This window comes from Phacochoerus africanus, chromosome 5 (assembly GCF_016906955.1).
Source record: "Phacochoerus africanus isolate WHEZ1 chromosome 5, ROS_Pafr_v1, whole genome shotgun sequence".
NCBI classification, from domain to species: Eukaryota; Metazoa; Chordata; class Mammalia; order Artiodactyla; family Suidae; genus Phacochoerus; species Phacochoerus africanus.
In genome coordinates this window covers 52,559,007-52,582,797 of record NC_062548.1, presented here as the reverse complement: position 1 = coordinate 52,582,797, position 23,791 = coordinate 52,559,007, and positions in this window count along the sequence as shown.

The window sequence follows — 23,791 nt, the reverse complement described above, 5'->3', positions numbered from 1 at the left end:
CAACATTGAAATGTGCCAAGTTACCTAAAACTCTCTTCTTCAATTAAATTCTTTTCTAAGGATCACATGATTTTATTGCATAATATTCTGCAAGGACTTGCCTTCAGAGCCCCTACAGATTAGTTAGCAATTCTCTGGATGTATACCTAATTCTTCTAAGTATGTTTTGATTTTTTTCCCCCTTCAGATGAGTCTGCCTCTGAAAGAAACATCTGCAATGTTTTTTAAAGATCCTAGAACAATATTCTCCCTAAACTGACGCAGGCAGAGTTCATATAATGTCTATAAAATACCCCAGGGTTCCTTGTTATGACCTTTGCCTGGGTTACATAGATAAAAGAATTGGTAGGGAGTTAAAGTTTGGTTTTGATACCAGCAAGGTTTAAGCCAATTCACAGATCAAAGAGGGAGAGACGAAAGAAAACTGGCTAAGATTCTGTTCTGAACTGCCCACCTCTGAATAACACTGTCTTTCTCCCTTGGAGATCATTGGCTTCCCATGAAAGGATTTAAAAGAGATAATGAAACCTAACTAGGCAGTCCTTACCACAGAACAGTAAGCTTTCCCCTTGCTCTTAGGTGTTATTCTTTCCTTACGATTCTTAAAGATCCTCATCCACCTTGAACCAGGTCCTATAAAAACCGGTTTGAAAAAATCTATACTCTTAAGACCTGTTCGTATGTTCTGTGTGTATACACACAGATTTGTAAATACAATATACATAGATACATTAATATGTGGTATGTATGTATATATGTATATTTATATACGAAAAAAGACTATTAACAAAAAGAAAAGGAGGGATAATTAAAAAATTCAGGCCTGTGGGGAGTCAGATTTGATTGAGAACATTACAAAGTTGAATGCAATGGTTCTTTTTTAAAAAATGTTATGGAGTAGAGTTGGCTTGTAGTGTTGTATTAGTTTCAGGTTGACAACACAGTGAATCAGTCATACACATAAATATACTCACTATTTTTTCTATATAGGTTATTACAAACTATTGAGCAGCTATTTATTTTTTATTCTTTGCGATGCAAATTTGAATGGGATTGTTTTCTTACCTTCTTTTTCTGATAGTTCTTTATTAGTGAAAAGCAATATAATCTCTGTATATTAATCATGTACCCTGAAAATGTACTGAATTTTTTATTAGTTCTGATCAATTTTTGATGGAAACTTTAGGGTTTTCTATATATATTATCATGTCATCTGCAAAGATTGACAGTTTAACTTCTTTTACAATTCGGGTGCCTTCTGTTTCTTTTCCTGCTTATTGTGGCTAGCTAGAACTTCGCTGTTATGACTTATGAAATGAAAATGTAAGTTGGAGAGTTCTATATTATATCTTTTTTAAAGTTTAAGATCTATAAGAGTAATCTAAAAAATCCATTTAATGATTTAAATTTACAGAATTTTGTTTCTTTCAATGATGTTGAATAGTGCTTTAATAATTTAATGGATATATTATTTAGTAAATATTAACATTGTTATCTTAATAATAGCATTGTCACCTTAATATCTTTCATCTTATCTTATGCAAATGCTATCTTCTTTGGTGAATTTATGCTTTGTCAGTTATTCCCACTTGAGGAATTCCTGGATAATCTATGTGGAGTTACTAGAAGCATCACGATTGGATGGGTAGAACCTTCTTAAATTAGAAGGACATAAAATAAACATAGCCCATATAGGATGGGTCCTGTAATTGGGTAATATCACATGAAGTCAATTTACTAAAACAAGGATGGGTATAACAAATGTGATAATGACATGAAAAAATTTGGTTAACGTTTAAAAAAGCTTTTGTGATTACATGGATAAACTTCAGTTTTCTGAATTTATCCCTTTCCCTGACAATATGCTGTGTTTTCATGGATTAGCTTTGCTTTGTGGGAAAAGAGATATATTAGAAGGAAAAACATCACACTGGCCCTAGTAGGGCAAGAATAAAATTTTTTAAATTTAGGAAGCAAACTTGGTTGCATAACTTTATCATAATTGAGTTGATAGGTTAATATTTACTCACATTCATTTCACTGCAGTGCTGGCATACGTATGGGAAAATGTATAAATGATGAAAATCTCATTATAGTCCGACTGTCTGAGAACAAGATATGTTGTTTTGGAATATTTCATACAGATTTGAAAGATAAGGTCACTTAAAATTGTGAATGCAGGAATAGGAAGATGATGCTGTGACAGGTTTTTAAAGCAATATCGTTAGTTATCTTTCACAAAATAAAAATTTACTGAGTACCTGCCTTGTGCCTATACATTTTGTGAATTCAAATTTATACATTCAGAGGGAAAACTTTTTTTTAAAAAAATGTTTTATTCTTTCCAACAAGTTTGTGGAGTGAACGTGAGTAGGAGATAAAGATGGTTCCTTCATCCGCATTCTCCAGGGCTCTTCATAGCCAGTTTCTCTCTGCTCTGAGTGTGCTTACATCTGCATTTTTGGGATTATAATAAGGCCCCTGAATGCAAATCAATGTGAATCATTTCGGTGTTTGTAGAAACCCCAGAAGGGTTGGATTCATTTGCATTCCTGGGAAGCTACTCTCCAAAATAGTACTTTCCTAAGGAACTTTCATGCAAAACATTGACTCTTGGCATTTTTACTGTGAATACTCACATTAGCATGGACGCCTCCCCCATCCTATGAGTCGCACTGCCAGGATTGATACCTATGACTACACTGACATTTTATCTCCAGGATCAAAGAAGAAACAACTTGCCCCCCCGCCCCTTTTTGCTTTTTGAGGCCACACCCTCGGCATATGGAGGTTCTCAGGCTATGGGTCAAATCAGAGCTACAGCTGCCAGCCTCCGCCACAGCCACAGCCACTCGGGATCTGAGCTGCATCTGCAACCTGTGACCTACGCCACAGATCAAGGCAATGCCAGATCCTTAACCCACTGAGAGAGGCCAGGGATTGAACCTGCATCCTCATGGATCCTAGTCAGCTTCATTAACCGCTGAGCCATGAAGGGAACACCCAACTTGCCATTGTTAAGGATAACAGCCAGTAATTGGTGATGATTTATTGTGGCAGACACCATTCTAAGAGACATAAATTAATTTATTCAACCCTCTCCACCAGATTATCAACATATTCTTTCTGACCCAAGATATTTGAGACAGGGGGTAATAGAAAGAACACACAGACAGGTAAAGGAAAAATCATAGGCGACACCAACTGAAAAAATTTCAAGCCATGTGAATAGAAAATTCAAAGAAGAAAAGCAATAAGAAATGGTCAATACACACAGAAGTAGCTCCTCCCTGAACAATTAAAGGCATTCAAATTTCTATACCACAAAGACTTATTTTTCCATTATAAAAAGAAGACAGAAAATCATAACAGAACTGGTGAAGGTAGAATTGACTCATCACTAGTGGTGGAGATATAATTGTGTTTAGACAATATGTGTACAGATTTTTTTTAAAAAAATAATGCTTCTAGTTATTAAACATATAATTTTATGTGATCAATTTATCTTAAAGTGACCTTGGTTTTTAATAGAGGAAGTATTAGAATCTTTGAAAATAGAGTGAATCATTTAGTAAGTAGTGTTACAAAAAAAAATAGACCCTTTGAACAGTGTACATAAAATGAACATATGATGGATCAAGATTTAATTATTTAAAAAATCTTTAGGGGTTCCTGTCGTGGCTCAGTGGTTAACGAATTCGACTAGGAACCATGAGGTTTTGGGTTTGATCCCTGGCCTCGCTCGGTGGGTTAAAGATCCAGTGTTTGCCGTGAGCTGTGGTATAGTTTGCAGACGCAGCTCAGAACCCAAGTTGCTGTGGCTGTGGTGTAGGCCAGAGGCTACAGCTCCGATTTGACCCCTAGCCTGGGAACCTCCATATGCCGCAGGAGTGGCCCTAGAAAAGACAAACAAACAAAAACTTTAAAATTAGCAAAATAAGATCTATGGAAATACCTCGATGAGACACACAATACAAATTATAAAGGTAAAAATTAATACATTTGACTGTATAAGTTTTTTTTTTTTATTTAAATCTGTCACCAAAAAGAGCTCACATTAAGTTTAAAAGGAACAGGCTGGAAGGAGATATATCAAGTCAAAGTATTAATATATGGAATTGTAAATAATTCTCACACATCTCTTGACAGAGAGTAGAAAAAATAGGAAATTGAAGAAACATGGCCAAAGGATATAAACAGGAAACTCACAGAAAAAAAATCTAGAAAAACAAATAAAAACAAGAAAAGATGTTCAACATTAAGAGTAATTAAAATTCTTTCAGGGAGTTCCTGTCGTGCTCAGCAGAAATGAATCCGACTAGCATCCACGAGGCCTACTTACAGAGTGTCTGTTCTGCAAGAAGTCGTTTTCAGAAGTTCCCATCATGGTTCACTAGTAACCAGCCCGACTAGTATCTATGAGGATGTGGATTTGATCCCTGGCCTCATTCAGTGGGTTGAGGATCCAGCGTTGCCATGAGCTGTGGTGTAGGTCACAGACAAGGCCCGGATCCTGTGTTGCTTGCTGTGGCTGTGGTATAGGCTGGCAGCTGTAGCTCCAATTGGACCCCTAGCCTGGGAACGTTCATATACTGCAGGTGCAGCCCTAAAAAGACAAAAAAAAAAAATTCTTTCAGAATTTGACAGATAAAACAAAAATTAAACAGGAGTGCAGGAAATTAAAGCAACACTCTGCTTAGTCACATGTATATAAAATGTTGTATTCTAGGTGGAATACAGGTGACATAATCCCTGGTCTCTTAGGCTAATACTAGACCAGAAAGGAAATTGTAATGCAGCTCTTCCCAACCCGTGTTCCACAAACAGCTCCCAGATCTGCTGAGATGGAGCTCCTCATTGTTTTTCAGAAAACTGGCAGTGCCTGGGCAGTCAGTCCTCCAGACTCCAGACGGTCTCATTAATTTATCTAGCAGGCCATACAAATATTATCATTTCATTGTCATACCGTGATGTAAGAAAAAAATGCCAGAAGAATTGCTTTAATGATTTCCAAAAAGCTGAAAATTTTCACATTGCAGTTTCTCACTATAAGAACAGAAATCAGGGCATTCTCTTCTGGTGCAGCGCGTTAAGGAACTTGTGTTGTCACTGTAGCCACTGGGGTCGCTGCAGTGGCGCAGGTTCAGTCCCTAGCCTGGGAACTTCCACATGCCATGGGCATGGCCAAAAAAACCCAAAAAACAAAACAAAACAAAAACAAACAAACAAGAAATCAACGTAAATCTATGTTATAAAGAAAAGAGGAGTTCCCTTCATGGCTTATCAGAAACGAATCTAATATCCATGATGACGTAGGTTCAATCCCTGGCCTTGCTCAGTGGGTTAAAGATCTGGTGTTGCCATGAGCTGTGGTGTGGGTCACAGACACAGCTCGGATCTGGTGTTGCTGTGTCTATGGTGTAGGCCAGTGACTGCAGCTCCTATTTGACCCCTAGCCTGGGAACCTCCATGTGCCTCAGATGCAGCCCTAAAAAGACAAAAAAAAAAAAAAAAAAGACAAAAAAGAAAGAAAGAAATACCACCCCCCCCAAAAAAATGAAAACAAAGAAAATCAACCATAATAACAAAACTTAACTGCTGGGAAATTCAGTAACATCCTTCTAAATAACCCCTACTTCAAAGATGTAATAAGAACCCAAGAGCCAAAGCATCTTCAGAAAGAATTACTTCATACCAATGCTTAGGGAATGCAGTGAAAGCTAAAATCAGGAAGAAGTACACAGCCTTAGAAGTTTTTATTAAATAGAAGCCTCCTTCTTGATTATGAAGGATTGACTGCTAGTTAGTCAATTTTATGAAGTCACACACCTCTAATAGAAGCAGCATCTATTTTATACTTTCTGGTGTAGTTGTCTGTAAGAATTTATATTTTGAAATACAAGCTATTTTTACCATAAAGGATTTAAGAGTAGGGCCATAATCCTTCCTCTAGCCCCAGGGATGCTTAGGAAAAATTGAATCCTTAGCCTTTTTGCGGCATCCACTCAGTGAATACATCTACCAGAGAGGTTCCTGAACACATCACTCATGGTTGTCAGGGCTGTGTATTTTGTCATCTGTAATTGACTAGGCTGGGACTTACCCATGCTGATGTGAATTGCATTCATGTCAGTTGTCCATGCTCATCTTTCAAGATCAGTTGCATACTGGGTTTGGATGGTAGAGGTCTTGTCTGAGTGTCTGAGGACTCCTAATGCTTTGTCTTGTATGTGCTGAGCTTCTTTCCTAAAGCTAAGTGTAGATGGTGCTGGATAAGCCTACTGTGTACCTTTGAATGACCGTCCAACCTGAAATCCAAGAAGGCTCTCTTTCAGGGAGATGTTAGAGCCTCAGGACAGTGCAGTGTGCAGAGCAAACATGTGTCACAAAGAGAATTAGCTCCGGTGAGTTGGGGACCACAGTTGTAGGTCATTAGATATTGGTTCTCTTTAGGTCAATTAACATATTAAATAAAATTTATTCATCATGAATGGAGGCTTTGTAGGCATAATAATATTTAGGGCTAATTCGCAGCTTAGCTATAAGGATCCCAAAGAATATTCTGTAATGAATCAATCATGCAGAGACTGAACAACTCAAATCACATATATAGACTGCTTTTTTTTTTTTTGTCTTTTTTGTCTTTTTAGGGCTGCACCTGCAGCATGTGGAGGTTCCCAAGCTAGGGGTCAAATTGGAGCCGTGGTCACCAGCCTACACCACAGCCACAGCAATGGGGGATCCAAGCCATGTCTTCAAACTACGCCACAGCTCATAGCAACGTTGGATCCTTAACCCACTGAGTGAGGCCAGGGATTGAACCCTCATCGTTACTACTCGGGTTTGTCAACCACTCAGCCAGGATAGGAACTCCTAGACTGCTCTTTAAGATGATAAAATTTCAAGATGATAACAGAAATTTATTTCACCAGGAAACAGAAATTTAATAGAAATATAGGGAAGTGTGGCAGGGTGATGAAAGTAGAAATGATAAAGGGATATTCTGGAAAGTTCCTCAAAAGAAGTGATTCAAATGGAAGGAAGGCTCCTTTCCCTCTGCTTCCTTTCCCTACTTGGTACTTCTTGATGGCTGGAAAGAGTGTGTGATGTCTGGAGCCCCAGTAAGTATTTTGTGACCTTGAGGTTGGGAACAGTGGTCTGGAAACATCAGAGCAGAAAAATAGACGCAGCCTGAGAAAACGGTGGAGGCACAAAACTTCCTACCAGCCCTGAAGTGACAGTTCTGGGCTTATTTTACATAAGAAGGAAAAAAAAAATCCTTATTTGTCTAAAGCATTGAAATTGGGTTTTCTGTTAGGAATAGCCTGACTGCTCATTATCCTATCACACCCCACTCGCCTTCTCTCCTCTCTTCCTTCCTTTCTTCTTTCCCTCTCTTATTAAATGTATGAAACTGGAGTTCCTGTTGTGGTGTAGTGGAAATGAATCCAACTGGGAAACATGGGGTTGTGGGTTTGATCCCTGGCCTCCATCAGTGGGTTAAGGATCCAGCATTGCTGTTGCTGTGGCTGTGGTGTAGGCCTGCAGCTGTAGCTCTGATTCAGCCTGTAGCCTGGGAACTTTCATACGCCATGAATGAGGCCCTAAAAAGAAAAAAAAAAAAAAGGTATGAAACCACTCGCTTTTATGACATACATGATTCTGAAGAGTTAAAATAATAAACAAAAAAAAAGAAAGAAAAACACTTCAAAAATGAACAGGTGAAGAACCTAGAATAAAGGTTGTAAATGAAAATGGGTGTGACTAGTTTAAAGAGTGTGTCTGCAGCCAAAGGGACGAAGTCTACCAATTGTAAGTGCATTTATGTGTGTGCGAAGTGGCGTTTTTGGCGTGGTGGTTCTGAAACAGCTTGACCAAGAGTAAATTCCTCCAATAGCTCTTTTTAACCTGTATACTTCCTGGCATCAATTAGTTTGGATCAAGAATGAGGATATTTATTGTTCTATTTTGCAGAAAAGGAAAGCTTTTGTTGCAGTGCTCATGCTCAGTGATTGAAATAAGTGAGAGCTCCAAGTCTAGATCTGACTCCAGCTGCCTCTTGTTTTTCTTTTTAATTTTTAAAAATGATGTTTATTTTTTCCATTACAGCTGGTTTACAGTGTTCTGTCAACTTTCTACTGTACCACAGAGTGACCCAGTCACACATACATATATACACATTCTTTTTCTCACATTATCCTCCATCATGCTCCATCACAAATGACTAGATAGAGTTCCCAGTGCTATACAGCAGGATCTCACTGCTTATCCACTCCAAAGGCAATAGTTTGCATCCATTAACCCAAGATCCCAGTCCATCCCACTGCCCCCCACCTTGGCAACCACAAATCTATTCTTCATGTCTATGAGTTTCTTTTCTGTGGAAAGGTTCATTTGTGCCATATATTAGATTCCAGATATAAGTGATGTCATATGGTATTTGTCTTTCTCTTTCTGACTTACCTCACTTAGTATGAGTGTCTCTAGTTCTCTTGTAATGACCACCTCCCCCACGGGATAGTTTCCATCACCAGGAAGGGAGGTGCCCGGTCCAGCCCCCAAGCTCGAAAAACTCATGAAAAACACCATGTTAAGATCACATGTATACCATATCAGTACATGGATGTTCAGATTGCATTCAAACAATACCCAAAGCTTTGACATGAAAAGAAATACTTGGCAATCTATTTTCAGAATCCCACAGTAACCAAATACGCTAGTTTCTTGTTTGTTTCCAGCTCTTTTGTGGTTATTGCTATATTTTGAATACATTCCTGCTATGGATCCTTGACTTACCAACTTCAGATGGTATCTTCTATTGGTTCTTCATTAGGAAAGACAAGAAATTTTTCCTGAAAATGTATTCTTTTGGAAGCACTTTTTTTTTTTTTTTTTGCCTTATGACTTGTGCGTTGGGAGTTTCATTTCAGTTTTTCTTAAGGACTTCCCTGAAGTCCATCTCCTCTTCTAGCTTACAGAAATAAGCCCCAGGGTTTTCTTCCACTAACTATAAATTAATATTTTACCTTAAGGTGCGTCTCCACTGGGATCCACGTTGTGTTGTGCAGCAGCTGCTGACTGGCCCACTGTATCCTTTTTCTCCAAGTTTTCCTACCACCATCTACTAATTGGTCTGCCTTTCCCCGTCTGTCTTTGCACTGCTCCTCTTATGACATATTTATTAGATTTACACATAATTGTAGGTACACATGGGTGTGTGTATACAGGTTTGTCTCTGAACTGCTCTGCTGTGCTGATCTATTCTACCCCCTGTTCTCATTGTCTCTTCTTGCACTAGCTCTGGGCTGTTACCTTTTATTACTGCAGCTTCATGGAACATCTTAATATTTAGACATACAAAGCTCACTTATTTGATTGGTTTTTTGTTTTTTTTTTTTACAAAATTGAGTTATCTATTTTGTCATGTGAATTTAATGTGGGATTTTTGTTGAGACTGCAGAGATTTTATAGATTAATTTGATGGACACTGATGTAGTGACATCTCACCTAAGAACATGGGATTGATTTTCCTTTACGTCACTCAATAGTTTAATTTTTTTTTTTTGCTATAAAGCTATGGGCCTTGGCATTTTAAAATTTCTTTCCTAGGTGTTTTATTCTTTTATGGCTAGTGTCACTAAGATTTTATTTTAAAATACATTTTCTACTTGATTATTGCTCTATTGCTTTTTATAAGGTAATATTTTATTTGGCAACTTGCTGACATCTCCTATTTCTAATAGTTTAATTTCATCCTTTTCCAGGAAATGGCACTTTTATCTCTTCTGTTCCTCTCTCTTCCCTTCTCATCTATTTTTCTTTCCTTGCAGTGTTGGTGAGACATATCTTAAAGCATATTAAGAGATGTGTGTCTAAAGTCTAAGCATGATGATTGTTGTAGGAGTTTCTATAAAATACTTGTTTATGTATAGGAGTTCCCGATGTGGCTCAGTGGAAACAAATCAGACTAGCATCCATGAAGATGCAGGTTCAATCCCTGGCCTCCCTCAGTGGGTTAAGGATCCGGCTTTGCCGTGAGCTCTGGTGTAGGTCACAGATGTGGCTCAGATCCTGCATTGCTGTGGCTGTGGCGTAGGCCCCCAGCTACAGCTCTGATTGGACCCCTAGCCTGGGAACTTCCATGTGCTGTGGGTGTAGCCCTAAAAAAAAAAAAAAAGAAAAAGATAAACAATGTATATTTGTTTACATACAGAAGTTTTATCCTATCACTAATTGGTATGATTTCTAGTTTTAAGTCATGATAAGTGTTGAATTTTCTCAAAGGGAATCCACATCCTTTATGGACAATCTCTACGGCACGCCCCACATAAAATGATGAAATGTCGCTCCTTCCTGTCCTTCACTTCACCCACTTTCCTTCTAGCTCTGTCACCTTTATATCACTTTGCATTGTCCAAGTTTGTTATTTATATTATAGTTGGTAACTAAAATTAAATCTTTCCCATATTTACTTGGAGTGGATCACAGAACTTTTAAAAATTATAATAATCCTTAGAATATTAAAATGATGAAACAATATTCATTCTCGAACCAAGTTGTATGATTTAGTTCTATGATAAAGGAATATAGTTTCATGCCATTAAACTCTGCTCAACTGTGAAGTTGCAAGAGCAAAGTAAAATTATTTATGTTTTCTATAGTCCTCAGTGATTTGGTATCACTCCACCTCTTAGCTTTCTCCATGTTTAGGCAATGCTTTTTTGCAAAGGGCTTTGTTTCCTTGATTTTCCAAATAACAGTTTAAAAATTTCTTCTTAACAGAAGACATATTCTTAACAAACAATAGTGTCTGCCACCTCTTTTCGATGGTGTTGTCTCTCTGCTCAGGGGAATCCATATTTTTTTCTCCGAAAATGTTTTCCTCACATCTCTGTGCTTCAGTCTTGATTTGGATCCATCGTTGCTCACTCCCCTCCCACTTAGTCATCACTCTGATATGCGTGAGCACACACATGCACGAGCACATAGACACACATGCATGTGTGTTTCTTGGATGCCTCAAGTTTCTTCTTTCTTAGATTCCCTTTTTGTTTGAATGGATTCTATCCTGAAGGACATTTTACTAGTAAAACGTCCTTATTTCTTACATGTCTGAAATCGCCTTCTTTATAATTTTGTTGACAGTTGGATTTAGTTTTGATTTCTAGGTTCAAAATAAGTTGTCCTTAAAACATGGGAGAACATTTCATCTTTTCGAGAATTAAGGGTTGCTGAAGAAATCTGAAAGCATCCTCTTTGTCTTTCCTTTGTAGAAAAGTTTCCAGTGCTAGCTAGGGTTCATGTTCTTTTTATAAGCGTAATATATTTATACTGAAAGGAAGCTCTGCTGACATTATGTTAGAGACAGTATCTCACGAGATGTGGAATGGATTGAGACAAGAGGTTTATCAGCTTTCCTAAGGGCAGGTCTTGGAGGGCAATGTTAACTAAGAAAGCCCTAACTACGTGTTTATACACTAGGTCCTTGGTAGATGCAAGAATAGTGTTTAGTCCACACCAGACCCTTTGCAAGTACAAGTTTCACCTGAATGGGAAGGACCGAGAATCATGTTTGCTTTCTTTCAAGACTTAAGAGCCGCTATCTGTGCAATTGTATTTGGCTTTTTTTGCACTAATTTCGTTTTAATGCTGGTAATTGAAACCATTTTAATATATTTGGTTGTATTCACTTTGTGTCCTTCCAAAAATGTGTACAAACCATGCTTTCAATGTTGGCCTCCAAGTTTTTATAAGATGTTTTTCTATTGACAAGAAAAAAAAAATCGTCTTCCTTCTGCAGGTGAAAGCATTAAGACCCAGAGATGTTAATACATTTCCCAAGGTCATGTGGCCAGTGAAGGGCAGAGTCGGGACCTGAGGCCAGATACACCTGGTCCCAGGTCCACTCTCCTCACTCCTCCATCCCTCTCTCTCCTCATCCCCACTCTGTCCTCCTAGCATCCCCTTGGCCTTGTCCCCACTCTCCCACCTCAAGGCTGTGGTCTGCCCCTTTGGATGGGTTCTGCCCACACCTGCCCGCCCACGCCTGTCCACCCACACCTGCTGGTGTGGTGACTTGAGAGCTGATTACCCAGGGCCATTTCTTATATCATAATTCATAATTCATCAATCTGTACACTTAGGATTGGTGCACTTTTATGTACTAATGTTATATGTCACACGGACACAAAATTTTTATCCCTCGCTTATCACTATCTCCTAATTTTTTTGTGAAATCAGTATTTAATATTTACATTATTATGAATATGTAAATATTATTTACAGTTGAATCATATACTATATCCTGATTACATATCCCCTCCTAAACACATTTTGCTTTTCATGTGGCTAATATTGGCATCATTTTTCATATCAACCAAGTTTTTGTGTGTACTGATTAATAATTCACCTCTTAACTTTCCAGAATCGTACATCATGTCTCAGTGCATACAAATGCACTTTATTAGTCCCGTATTTTCACAGAGAAAAAAAATCCCCTTGGAACTCTGTCTTCTTTTTCTGATCTGAACTGGTATTGCTCTCATTGTTGGTTGTACAGCCATTATTTTGTTGACTTTGTTACATAAAGGAAATATTTTGTCATTTTAAGATTATTTCATATTGGAGTTCCTGTTGTGGCTCGGCGGAAATGAATCTGACTAGCATCCATGAGGATGCAGATTCGATCCCTGGCCTTGCTCAGTGGGTTAAGGATCTGGCGTTGCTGTGAGCTGTGGTTGTAGGCCAGCAGTTGCAACTCTGATTTGACACCTAGCCTGGGAAGCTCCATATGCCGCAGATGTGGCCCTAAAAAGGCGAAAAAAAGATTATTTCATATTATGATACACCAATACAATGAAACAATATTTACTTATAAGAAACATGACATAAAACATTTTCTAAGCTATGTTAAGTAAAAAAAAGTAAGCTCTTTAAGACTATGTAGATGATATTTTCATTAGTGTAGAAAATTGGGGGTTATATATGTTTTTATAACACATATATGTTTATATAACACATGGAAACCTATGAAAATACATACAAGAAACTGATAATCATAGTTACGCTGAAGAGGTATTTAAGGGTTCAGGATGGAAGAGAGATTTACTCTATATTTTATTAATCCTTTTTACTGTTTGCCTTTTTACACATGTATACATTGCTTTTTCAAAGATAAAAGGTGCTTAAATTTTTCAAGTGTTTCAAACTTCTGGGACTACCACAATGTACTTAAAAAACTAGAATTTATGAAATTACGATCAGCTGTCTTAAAGAAATTATGAAGAATAGGAAAAGTGCCATGAAAGTTGAAAATAGACTGAAAGGGACCAAATCTTTTTGAGAGGGAGACCAATGAGAAGGTCACTGCAATAATCCAGGTAAGAGAGACGGCACCTTTGTTGTGGTGGGAGGCATGGTGGGAATGGAAAATGACCAGCACGCAGAAACAGATTAGAAGTACAGATGTAGGCCTCGATGTATAAAATCACAGAGAGTTCACATTTTATCGACAGTTGAATTTCCATCTAAATACATTTTTAGACAACTTAAAATGCATAATATTAACTATACAAAGCCTATTATCATTTACATAAAGTTCTTTCAACAGACTTTGTAGATTTGTGCTGTGTAATTTAGTGAATGGGGCAAACACAATGAAAGTCACTTGGTGCTATTTCAAGTAAAAGTGCCATATTTATTTGTATTTATTTATTATTTTGGCCATGCCCACAGCATGTGGAAGTTCCCAGGCCAGGGACAGAAGCAGTGCCACAGCAGTGACAACACTGAATCCTTAACCACCAGGCCACGGGGAAACTCCAAAAAAGTCATCTTTAAAAGCACACACAATCAATCAATCAATCAATCAAACAAACAAACACCGATTTCCAAACTTGGAAAAATCACTAATTTACAAAATAAATGTTTTAAAAAATAGTTATAAGGAATTTAGGTTAAAAAGCTGTGGCTTGAAATTTTTTAGCTTGGATCCAGGAAACATCAGCAAAATGAAAATTTTAAGAAAAGCTGCCATATTTTGTTAATGTTGGATGTGACTGCTTCACAATTAAAGCTACATACATCACACACAATAATGTAAATCCACTCTACTTCAATAAAATAATTTTTAATGTACATAAAATCACAAAATGTACATGCATCACAAAAGCCCAGCTTCAGGTTGTTAAAGCAATGTTAAAGCAAACTTACCAGTTTGAATGGTAGCTTTATAGCTCTAGAGAAACATGTTAACAATTTACATAAATGGGTTAGAAATATGATATTTTTCTGATTCAGATTAAAAATATAGAAACAGGTGTTCCCGTCGTGGCTCAGTGGTTAATGAATCCGACTAGGAACCGTGAGGTTACTGGTTCGATCCCTGGCCTTGATCAGCGGGTTAAGGATCCGGCGTTGCTGTGAGCTGTGGTGTAGGTTGCAGACGAGGCTTGGATCCCGCTTTGCTGTGGCTCTGGCTTAGGCTGGTGGCTACAGCTCCGATTCAACCCCTGGCCTGGGACTCTCCATGTGCTGTGGGAGCAGCCCAAGAAATGGCAAAAAGACAAAATAAATAAATAAATAAATAAAATAAAAATATAGAAACACCAATACAATATTACACAATTAAGAACTATTACCTATTTCCTAGCCAAGAGGCCATGGCACCTCCAGTAACATTCCCGTATTACCAAAGGGAACACATTTCACCTGCTGTGAAAAGTAGATTGAGGCCATAGTCCTGTTCCTGTTATAAACTAGCTGTGGGAGGGTTAGTTCTTTGGCTTCCCAAGGGTTTTGTTTTCTGGTCTACAGAATTAAAGGGTTTGGTTAAGGAAGCCTCCAAGGGGACTTTTCCACTCAAAAAGAAATTAAGTCAGCTTGAGACTCCTCACCATGGGAAGACATTTAAAGCAGGGTAAGTAGTAAATTTTTTAAAAAGTAAATAGACCATTTTTTCTCCTTGGGCAATACAATAATCTAATTATTTTATAGTGTTGTTCAGAAAATATTTTGCTCATGGAATATCGGTGAATGACTGATACTACTGAAAGGTCTGAAAATGAAACATCATATAATAAAAATGTTTTAAAACTTTAAAAGCATGGTTACAAAAACGTAGATACAAGAGACGAGCAAAATGTCTCTTTGCTCACAGACCTGAAGATCTTTCTCCTCGTGCCTTTGACCTCTGACTCCTCAGGGATGGAGCTTACCCCCCACCCCCAACTGGCTCTGTCAGCATAAATGAACTCAGAATCTCATCCCTTCAAAGGCTGATTTGCTCTTCAAGCTCAAACTTGAATTTGCAACCTTCGGCAAAGTGCCATCTCGAATGAGTGGGCTGAAAGCCACAATCTTTCTCAGAGCTTGTTCCAGAATCAAAGAAAAATGAACAGAACTCTGAGATTTCTATCACGGCATAGTGATGAAGTTAAGCCGAGCAGGTTATGTCCTTTCAAGTTTTATCCCAGGAATGTTCCGGTTTTGAATGAAAACCAGTGGATTTGGGCAAACAGAAAGTGTTGGATTCCTGAGCTGTTATTAAAAGAAAAAAGAATAAAGGCAGAAGCAAGTCTAGGGAGCTGCCCTCAGCAGATCTCTGATAAAAAATAATATTAAGAAAAAGATATGAGACTTGGCACTCAGAGAAATAAACATTATAATCTCAACAGATCGGAGATTAAAAAAAATAGGCATTTTCTTTCTTGGCTTTGGGCAATGTTATGTTGCAAGGGGAAGGGAGTAATGGAAATTGAATCTTTTGATCTTCTGTTCTTTTCTTTTCCTCTTTGCTCTTTCATTCCATTGTATTTTTTCCCCTGCCTCCTCTGTCTTCCTTTCCTAAAAAGATTACTGCGATTTTGACACTCTCCATTGAGTGAGTAGCTAAGGTGAATTCAGGAACCGCTTATGCCCTCTCTGGAGGGGTCTGCTCTGCAGTGACAAGTTGGTCAGAGGATAATTCCCCAAGCAGAGAAACCCACAACTGCCTGCTGTGGCCTTTGTCATCTGTTGCCTGGGCTTAACTGTCCCCATTGTCATAACAACGTCGTTCGTCCCTCCTCCAAAAAAGCACGTTATGAAAAGTCGCCTCCTTGCACGTTGATTCTGGTTTATGAGTGTGTATAGAACTTACCCTGCCGTTTTTCATCTCCCTGGTCGGGGGTTTTTCTGCAGGAGTGGAGATGTGAGGAGGAGGAGGACCAGGTGTTGTGACAGTGTCCGGGCTGAGGACTTCACTGTCCCCTGAATGTCCCTCATCAAAGGAAGTCGAGCACAAGGGCAAGGAGACATGACTGTGGGTGGTGGACCTGCTTGGTGACCTCAGCAAGCACTTGAGACCCTCTGTGCTTGTTTATAAAAACAGGAACAGTGACGAGGGCTTCAAGGTGTCCCTGAGAGGCGTACAGACTCCTCAGCCAGCTGCTGCCAGTGTCACTGCTCAGCTGGTGTCTGTTATTAGGATGGGGTAGGGAGGGGGTGCCCTTCCCTCCACCTGGGGGCACGCATCCCTTTAAGGGCTTAGAAAGAACAAGATTTAAAGGAACGTATTTCTGGTTCTTCCTCTGCATGTGTGGAGGCCTCACCTGCTGCAATTCTTTGTTCAAACACCGCCTCCAAAGTGCGGCTGCCTCTGACTATTTAAAGTTCTAAGTCCTGCTCCCTCCTCCAGCCCCAGCCTGGTCCTGCCCTGGCCTCACATCCTCTTTCATTTTTCTCCGAGGCATCCAGGATTTTAAAGGACTTTGTATCTCTTTGCTTATTTGTTAGGCTCTTAATATGAGTTCCGTGAAGCCAGGGAAATTTGTTTTTCACTGCTGAACCCCTGGGGCTCGGAAAGCATAGCTGTCAGTAGTGGGAACCCAGTAAATATTTTTTTTTCTATTTTATTTCGCTTTTAACATTTTCTCTTTTTCATTGAATTATAATTGATTCGCAGTGTTTCAGGTGTACAGCTAAGTTATTCAGTGATGTATAGTATATATAGACACACACACATGTACACACATATGTATATATATTCCTTTTTTCTTTTCCTGCTTTTTAGGGCTTGTGTAGCATATGGAGGTTCCCAGGCTAGGGGTCAAATCAGAGCTACAGCTGCCGGCCTACACCATAGCCACAGCAACGCCGGATCCGAGCCATGTCTGCAACCTACACCACAGCTCATGGCAACACTGGATCCTTAATCCACTGAGTGAGGCCAGGGATCAAACCTGCATCCTCATGGATACTAGTCGGATTTGTTTCCATTGCGCCACAACAGGAACTCCTAGTAGGTTTTTGGTGGTTTTTTTTGCTTTTATATATTATTTTTCAGATTCTTTTTCATTATAGATTATTATAGAATATTGAGTAGATTTCCCTGTGCTATATATACAGTAGGTCCTTGGTGTTTATCTATTTTATAAATTAGTGTGTCATCTGCCAATCCAAACCCCCAATCCATCCCTCTGCCTACTCTTTCCCCTTTGGTAACCATAAACTTGTTTCTATGTCTGTGAGACTGTTTCTGTTTTGTATATAAATTCATTCATATCATGTTTTTTTTAGATTCTACATATCATTGATATATACAAAATTTGTCCTTTTCTTTCTTATTTCACTTAGTATGATAATCTCTAGGTCCATCCATGTTGCTGCAAATGGCATTACTTCCTTTTTTTTTTTTTTGTCTTTTTGCCTTTTCTAAAGCCATTCCCGAGGCATATGGAAGTTACCAGGCTAGGGACCTAATCAGCTGTAGCTGCCGGCCTATGCCAGACCCACAGCAATTTGGGATCCGAGCTGCGTCTGCAACCTACACCACAGCTCATGGCAACAGTGGATCCTTAACCCACTGAACGAGGCCAGGGACCGAACCTGAAACCTCATGGTTCCTAGTCGGATTCGTTAAACACTGAGCCACGACGGGAACTCCACTTCCTTCTTTTTTATGGCTGAGAAATATCCCATTGAATAGATGTACCACAGATCCTGTAAATATTTACTGAGTGAATGAAAGAATACATGACTCCATGACAAAGTCCTATTAATAGTAAAGTTAAGACACTTAGGGAAGTTCCTGTTGTGGCTCAGCAGTATCGAGCCCGACTAGGATCCATGAGGATGCAGGTTCAGTCCCTGGCCTCGATCAGTGGGTTAAGGATCCGGAGCTGCCATGAGCTGTGGTGTGGGCCGCAGACGTGGCTTGGATTCTATGCTGCTGTGTCTGTGGTGTAGGCTGGCAGCTGTAGCTCTGATTTGACTCCTAGTCTGGGAACCTCCACATGCCAACAGTGCAGCCCTAAAAAGCAAAAAAAAAAAAAAAGACACTTAGTAATGTTGGCCAAAATGTCCCCCTCTTTCACCTTGCCTGGACAGCATTTGGGTTTTAGTCTTCTTTAAAATCCAGTTCAAATCTTGGTGCCTGGTAGAGGTACTGTTGGTAGAACAGTGTGACCTGGAGAAAATTATGTAACCTCCCTGAGCCTCATCTGCTTTGTCTCTAAAATGGGCACAGTGAGGCCCAACAAGAAGGCTGCCAGGACTCAGTGGGACATGCTTGACACAGAGGGGAACTGAGAATTCACTCTTATCCTTTCACCCTCAGGACCTCTATGCATTGAATCCAAATGCCAGAGACTCATGAAAACTCTGCAGCTGGAGCAGTCCCCATGCAAGGTTGGTTCATGAAAACTAAAAGCTTCCACGGAGCTCCTGTCATGGTTCCATGGTTAACGAATCCGACTAGGAACCATGAGGTTGCAGGTTCCATCCCTGGTCTTGCTCAGTGGGTTAAGGATCTGGCGTTGCCGTGAGCTATGGTGTAAGTTGCAGATGTGGCTCGGATCCCACGTTGCTGTGGTTCTGGTGTAGGCTGGCGGCTACAGCTCTGATTAGACCCCCTAGCCTGGGAACCTCCACATGCCAAGGGAGTGGCTTTAGAAAAGGCAAAAAGACAAAAAAAAAAGCTTCCTCATTCATCAGCCCCTGGGGTGGGGTTGGATGAAATTAAAGTGCACTGGGCTAAACAGTACCCCAGAGAAATTCCTGTAGTGTGAATTTGTTATGCTGCATTAGCAGAAGGGACTTTGCAGAAATACGGACTTTAAAAGAGCCAGTTATCCTGTCTTATCCAGAAGGGCCTGTTCTAATGATATGAATCCTTAAAAGCAGAGAACTTCGAATGGAATCAGAGATGCTGCAGAGAGGGAGCTGGAAAGATTCAAAGGGTGAGACAAGCTGGACCCAACATTTCTGGTTGGGGAGGAGGGCACCTGGAGAGCAGGAGGAGGAAGGCCGCCAGCCCTGAAGAAGGAAGAGTGGCCCCTGGCTGACCCCCAGCAAGGACACAGGGATCTCAGCCCTGCAAGGACGAGGTGGGAATGCGGCCAGCAGCCTGCAGGAGCTTGTAAGTGGATTCTTGCTCCGAGTCTACAGGGAAGGGCACAGCCCCACAAATGCTCTGTGAGCCCATGGACAGAGGAGCCACCTGGCCCCAGATGGACCATCGAGCTATTGAAAATGTCAGAGAAAATATGAGTGTTGTTTTAAGCTACTAAATTGAATGGCAGTTTGTTCTGGTGACCACAGAAATGGAATACGAAAGCCATTGCAGTACAGTCGCCCACCGTGAGTGAATGTTCTAGCATGTAAATTAGTTCTCAGTAATTAAAGAATCTCGATACAACAAAAATATTAGATATGAGCTAGAATAGGTAGAGAAGAAGGCCATGGAGGTGGATGGTTCTATCTGAGAAAGGATTTTATCATTACCAAGACAGGCTGAGATGGAGTATTTAAATTTTAACACTGGAGTTCCCATTGTGGAGCAGCAGAAACAAATATGACTAGGAACCATGACATTGCGGGTTCGATCCCTAGCTTCGCTCAGTGGGTTAAGGATCCGGTGTTGCCGTGAGCTGTGGTGTAGGTCGCAGATACAGCTCGGATCTGGCGTTGCTGTGTCTGTAGCGTAGGCTGGCAGGTGCAGCTCTGATTTGACCCCTAGCCTGAGAACCTCCATATGCCACAGGTGCAGCCCTCAAAAGACAAAAGACAAAAAAAAATTTTTAACACCTCCCATGGAGTTTCACGAATTAAAGGACACATACTCTCTTCTGATTTTGGAGAAAAGCATGGAGAGGAAAGCAAATTCATTGTGGAATGGCGCTAAAGCACTGTCTTACTTTTATGAGCCAAGGTTGAAAAACAACGTCAAAGAAGAGAGAGAGAAAGAAAAAAGAAACGGGATTCAGAGAAAGATGTAGTCGATTTCAGGTAATGAAAAGAATATTTAAAAGTTCATTAAATTAGTCCCCCTGACATGAGAAATGTGTGTCTTCACATTCAGGACTGGAGGCTTTGAAGTGGCGGCTTGGCCCCACATCCGGAGCCCTGTGCTTCTCTTGGGTGTTCCTGGATCCATCTGCCATATGCTCTTTTGAATGAAGACTCAACAAGATATATGCCTGGATCTGAAAATACAGGCTTGCACAGTGATGAGCAGAAAGATTGAACTTCTGAGGGGGAGAGAACAAGCTGTTCTTTTCGTGCCTTTCATCTGCAGATTTTCATGTTTCTTGTTTCAAAAGAGGTCGGCAGCTAAATCTGACTTCTGCTATAATTATTTTAAAGTGAAGTCAAAGAGCCGTTTTTATTTCAACCAAGTCTATGCTGATTTTTCCTTCCAGAGGATTGTCAAAAAGGTTTCATGAAATTCTGAACCTCAGCGTGTTGGACATTAAGATTATTTCTGCAATGTCAAGAAAATGTCTATTTTTTTTTAACCCTGTAGTTGTCATTTAAATTTGGTGCAAACTGGGAAATTGCAGGGAATTTTCTCTAGGACTTTCTGTCCCCTATTTCCGCACTGTGAACTGGACTAGCTCTGATTCCTACTTCTTCTAATAGGAAAGCCCTGTCTTAATTTTGCAGTGGTATTGAAATACTTCCATGTTGAATTTGGGAATAATTTGGCTGTCAGCCAGCTTTTGAAACTTTCTTCTGTAGGATGTATTTTTGAACAGGCAGTAAGTGTTTTTCTTAAGACTTGGCTTTTGTTCAAGGGCGACCCTAGAAAACAAACTCAAGAGCATCGAACATGGAGTGCCTGTCATGGCTCAATGGAAACGAATCTGACTGGCGTCCATGAGGACATAGGTTCCATCCCTGGCCTCGTTCAGTTGGGTTAAGGACCCAGCATTGCTCTGAGCTGCGCTATAGGTTGCAGACGTGGCTCAGATCTGGTGTTTCTGTGGTTGTGGTGTGGGTCAGGGCTGCAGCTCTGATTCATCCCCCAGCCTGGGTGCAGCCCTGAAAAAAAAAAAAAAAGAACAGCGAACAATAAACCTCAAGTTTACCTGTACCTGGTCTCTTCTGGTGGTGATGCAATGCGGCGACGTGGCTTCTCCTGGAGACCCCAGCTTTAGAGAGACAACAGACATGGGTTAGAATTCTAGTTCTCCTGCATAGAACAGCATGTCCTTGGGCAGGAGCACCTGTTGCCCCATGCCTGGGTTCCTTGCTGATTTGGTGGAGGTTCACGTGTCTGCAGGTGACGTGATGTCTGACGGGCTTGGTGTTTCCTGTGCGGTCCCCATGTGACTCCACCAAGGCCCATCGGAATCTGGCTGAAATCCTCTCTTCTTACTCTCACACTCTTCTCTGCCCTCGCATCCTCTTGCGGAATTTAAATTTACAGTTAAAAAAAAATTACGTGCTTTAATGTTGGCTTTTTTGTGCATGTACAGGTTTTCAAGGTTTAACACATGCAGAGATTGCGTGATTGCAATTCCATCCTCTAGACAGATGCCCTGGCCCTGATATTTCATAGTCAAACCCCACCCCCCAATGCCATCCCCCAGCCACCGGCCACCACTGGTATGTTCTCAGTCTATCCCTATAGTTTTGTCCCTTTTGCGTTTTGCTGTTTCGCCTTCAGAATGTCTTTGTTTTTGAGAAGGTCACATACACAGAATCATACAGTATGTTCTCTTTTGAGACTGGCTTCCTTCACTCACCACAGTCTCTGTGGGACGACTTTGTGTTGTTGTGTGTGTCACAGCTTGTCCCATTTTAGGACCCAGGCCTAGAGGTCAGCGTGTGCCTGTCCTTTCACCGCTGTAGGGTGTCGGGTGCAACGTGCTTACCGAACGTGACCTTTCTCCTCTGAGGCTCTGATCAAATCCCTCATCAGCCTCTGTTTCTGCTTTCTGCACAACTGTCCTCCAAGAGCCGTGCTCTCAGGTTCGCACGCGAGAGGGAGGAAGGACGGCGAGTTCCACACCGAGACGCTAGTCCTTGTGGGACGTAGTCTTTCTTTCCCTGCTTTGTTCAGGACTATGAAATGCAAGTCTCACACAGACCTGGTACCTACTGCACCCATTACCCAATCCCTTCCTGAAGACACAGGTGTTACACAACCGCTGTCCAGTGCAGAGCTCAGCAGATTTCTTGCGCAGATCAGATTGAATGTGATTGTGAAGAAAAGGGCTGAGTCTGCAAAACTCATGAAATAGCAGGAGCTCTTCTTTGGCTTCTAACCTGTCTGTTTGTACCAGTTTCCCTGACTTTTCCAGCAGTGTCTACTGGCCCTTTGAACTCTTCTCCCTCTACCATGTCTTTTTTTTTTTTTTTTTGGTCTTTTTGCGGCCGCATCTTCGGCACATGGAGGTTCCCAGGCTAGGGATCAAATGGGAGCTGTAGCTGCTGGCCAATACCACAGCCATATATATCTACGTGGGATCCGAGCCACGTCTTCGACCTACACCACAGCTCCTGGCAACACCAGAGCCTTAACCCACTGAGTGAGGCCAGGGATTGAACCGGCATCCTCATGGATACTAGTCAGGTTCGTTAACTGCTGAGCCACGATGGGACCTCCCTCTCCCATGTCTTGCTCACAGATCATTTGCAGTGATTTCCACATGACTGATGGCTTCATGGCTTAACATGTTTCCCTGGAGTATTTGCACTTTTAAAGAAACCAAAGTCCTCAGGTATATAGATAACAGGAAACTGGTGTTTCCTAGATTATCTGGAGTGCGATAGGAGGGAAAGGAAATGGATCTTTGAGCCTTGTTGAAATTGTGCTGTGTGAGTTTCTGTTCTCCAGTTAGATTTTATAATCAGAGTAGCATCCTCCAGCCATCCTCATCATCCTTTTGAAAAATATGGCAATATATTCAATGTGATCGGATTGCTGGGTTTTGAAAAATATGGCAATATATTCAATGTGATCGGATTGCTGGGCTTAACTGATTGTTCCTGAGGGGGTCTGGGAAAGGTGTGGGTGGGAACATCCTTACTGTAAGGAATTGTGGGTCAAGGTCTGGAGTCTTTGATCTGGAAGGTCTTCATGGAAACTAGCATGTGGACCACGAGGGTTCAGAGGATGACAGCCGAGTTCTTGAAGTTTTTCTACACACCTGCTGAATCTTGGATCCAGGTTCGGGCTTTTGAAAGGAGTCTGGGTGATATAGACAATATTCTTCCATAGCACGGCTCCAGGGGACATGTCCCCAACTTTCTAAGCCACTTTAGAATGAATGGTTGGAGTTCCCGTCGTGGCTCAGCAGTAATGAACCCAACTAGTATCCAGGAGGATGCAGGTTCGATCCCTGGCCTTGTTCAGTGGGTTAAGGATCTGGCGTTGCTGTGAGCTTGTGGTGGAGATTGCAGATATGGCTCAGATTCCTTGTTGCTGTGGCTGTGGCGTAGGCCGGCCGCTGTAGCTCTGTTTCGACCCGTAGCCTGGGAACTTCTGTATGCCATGGTTGTGGCCCTTCAAAAAATAAAATAAGAT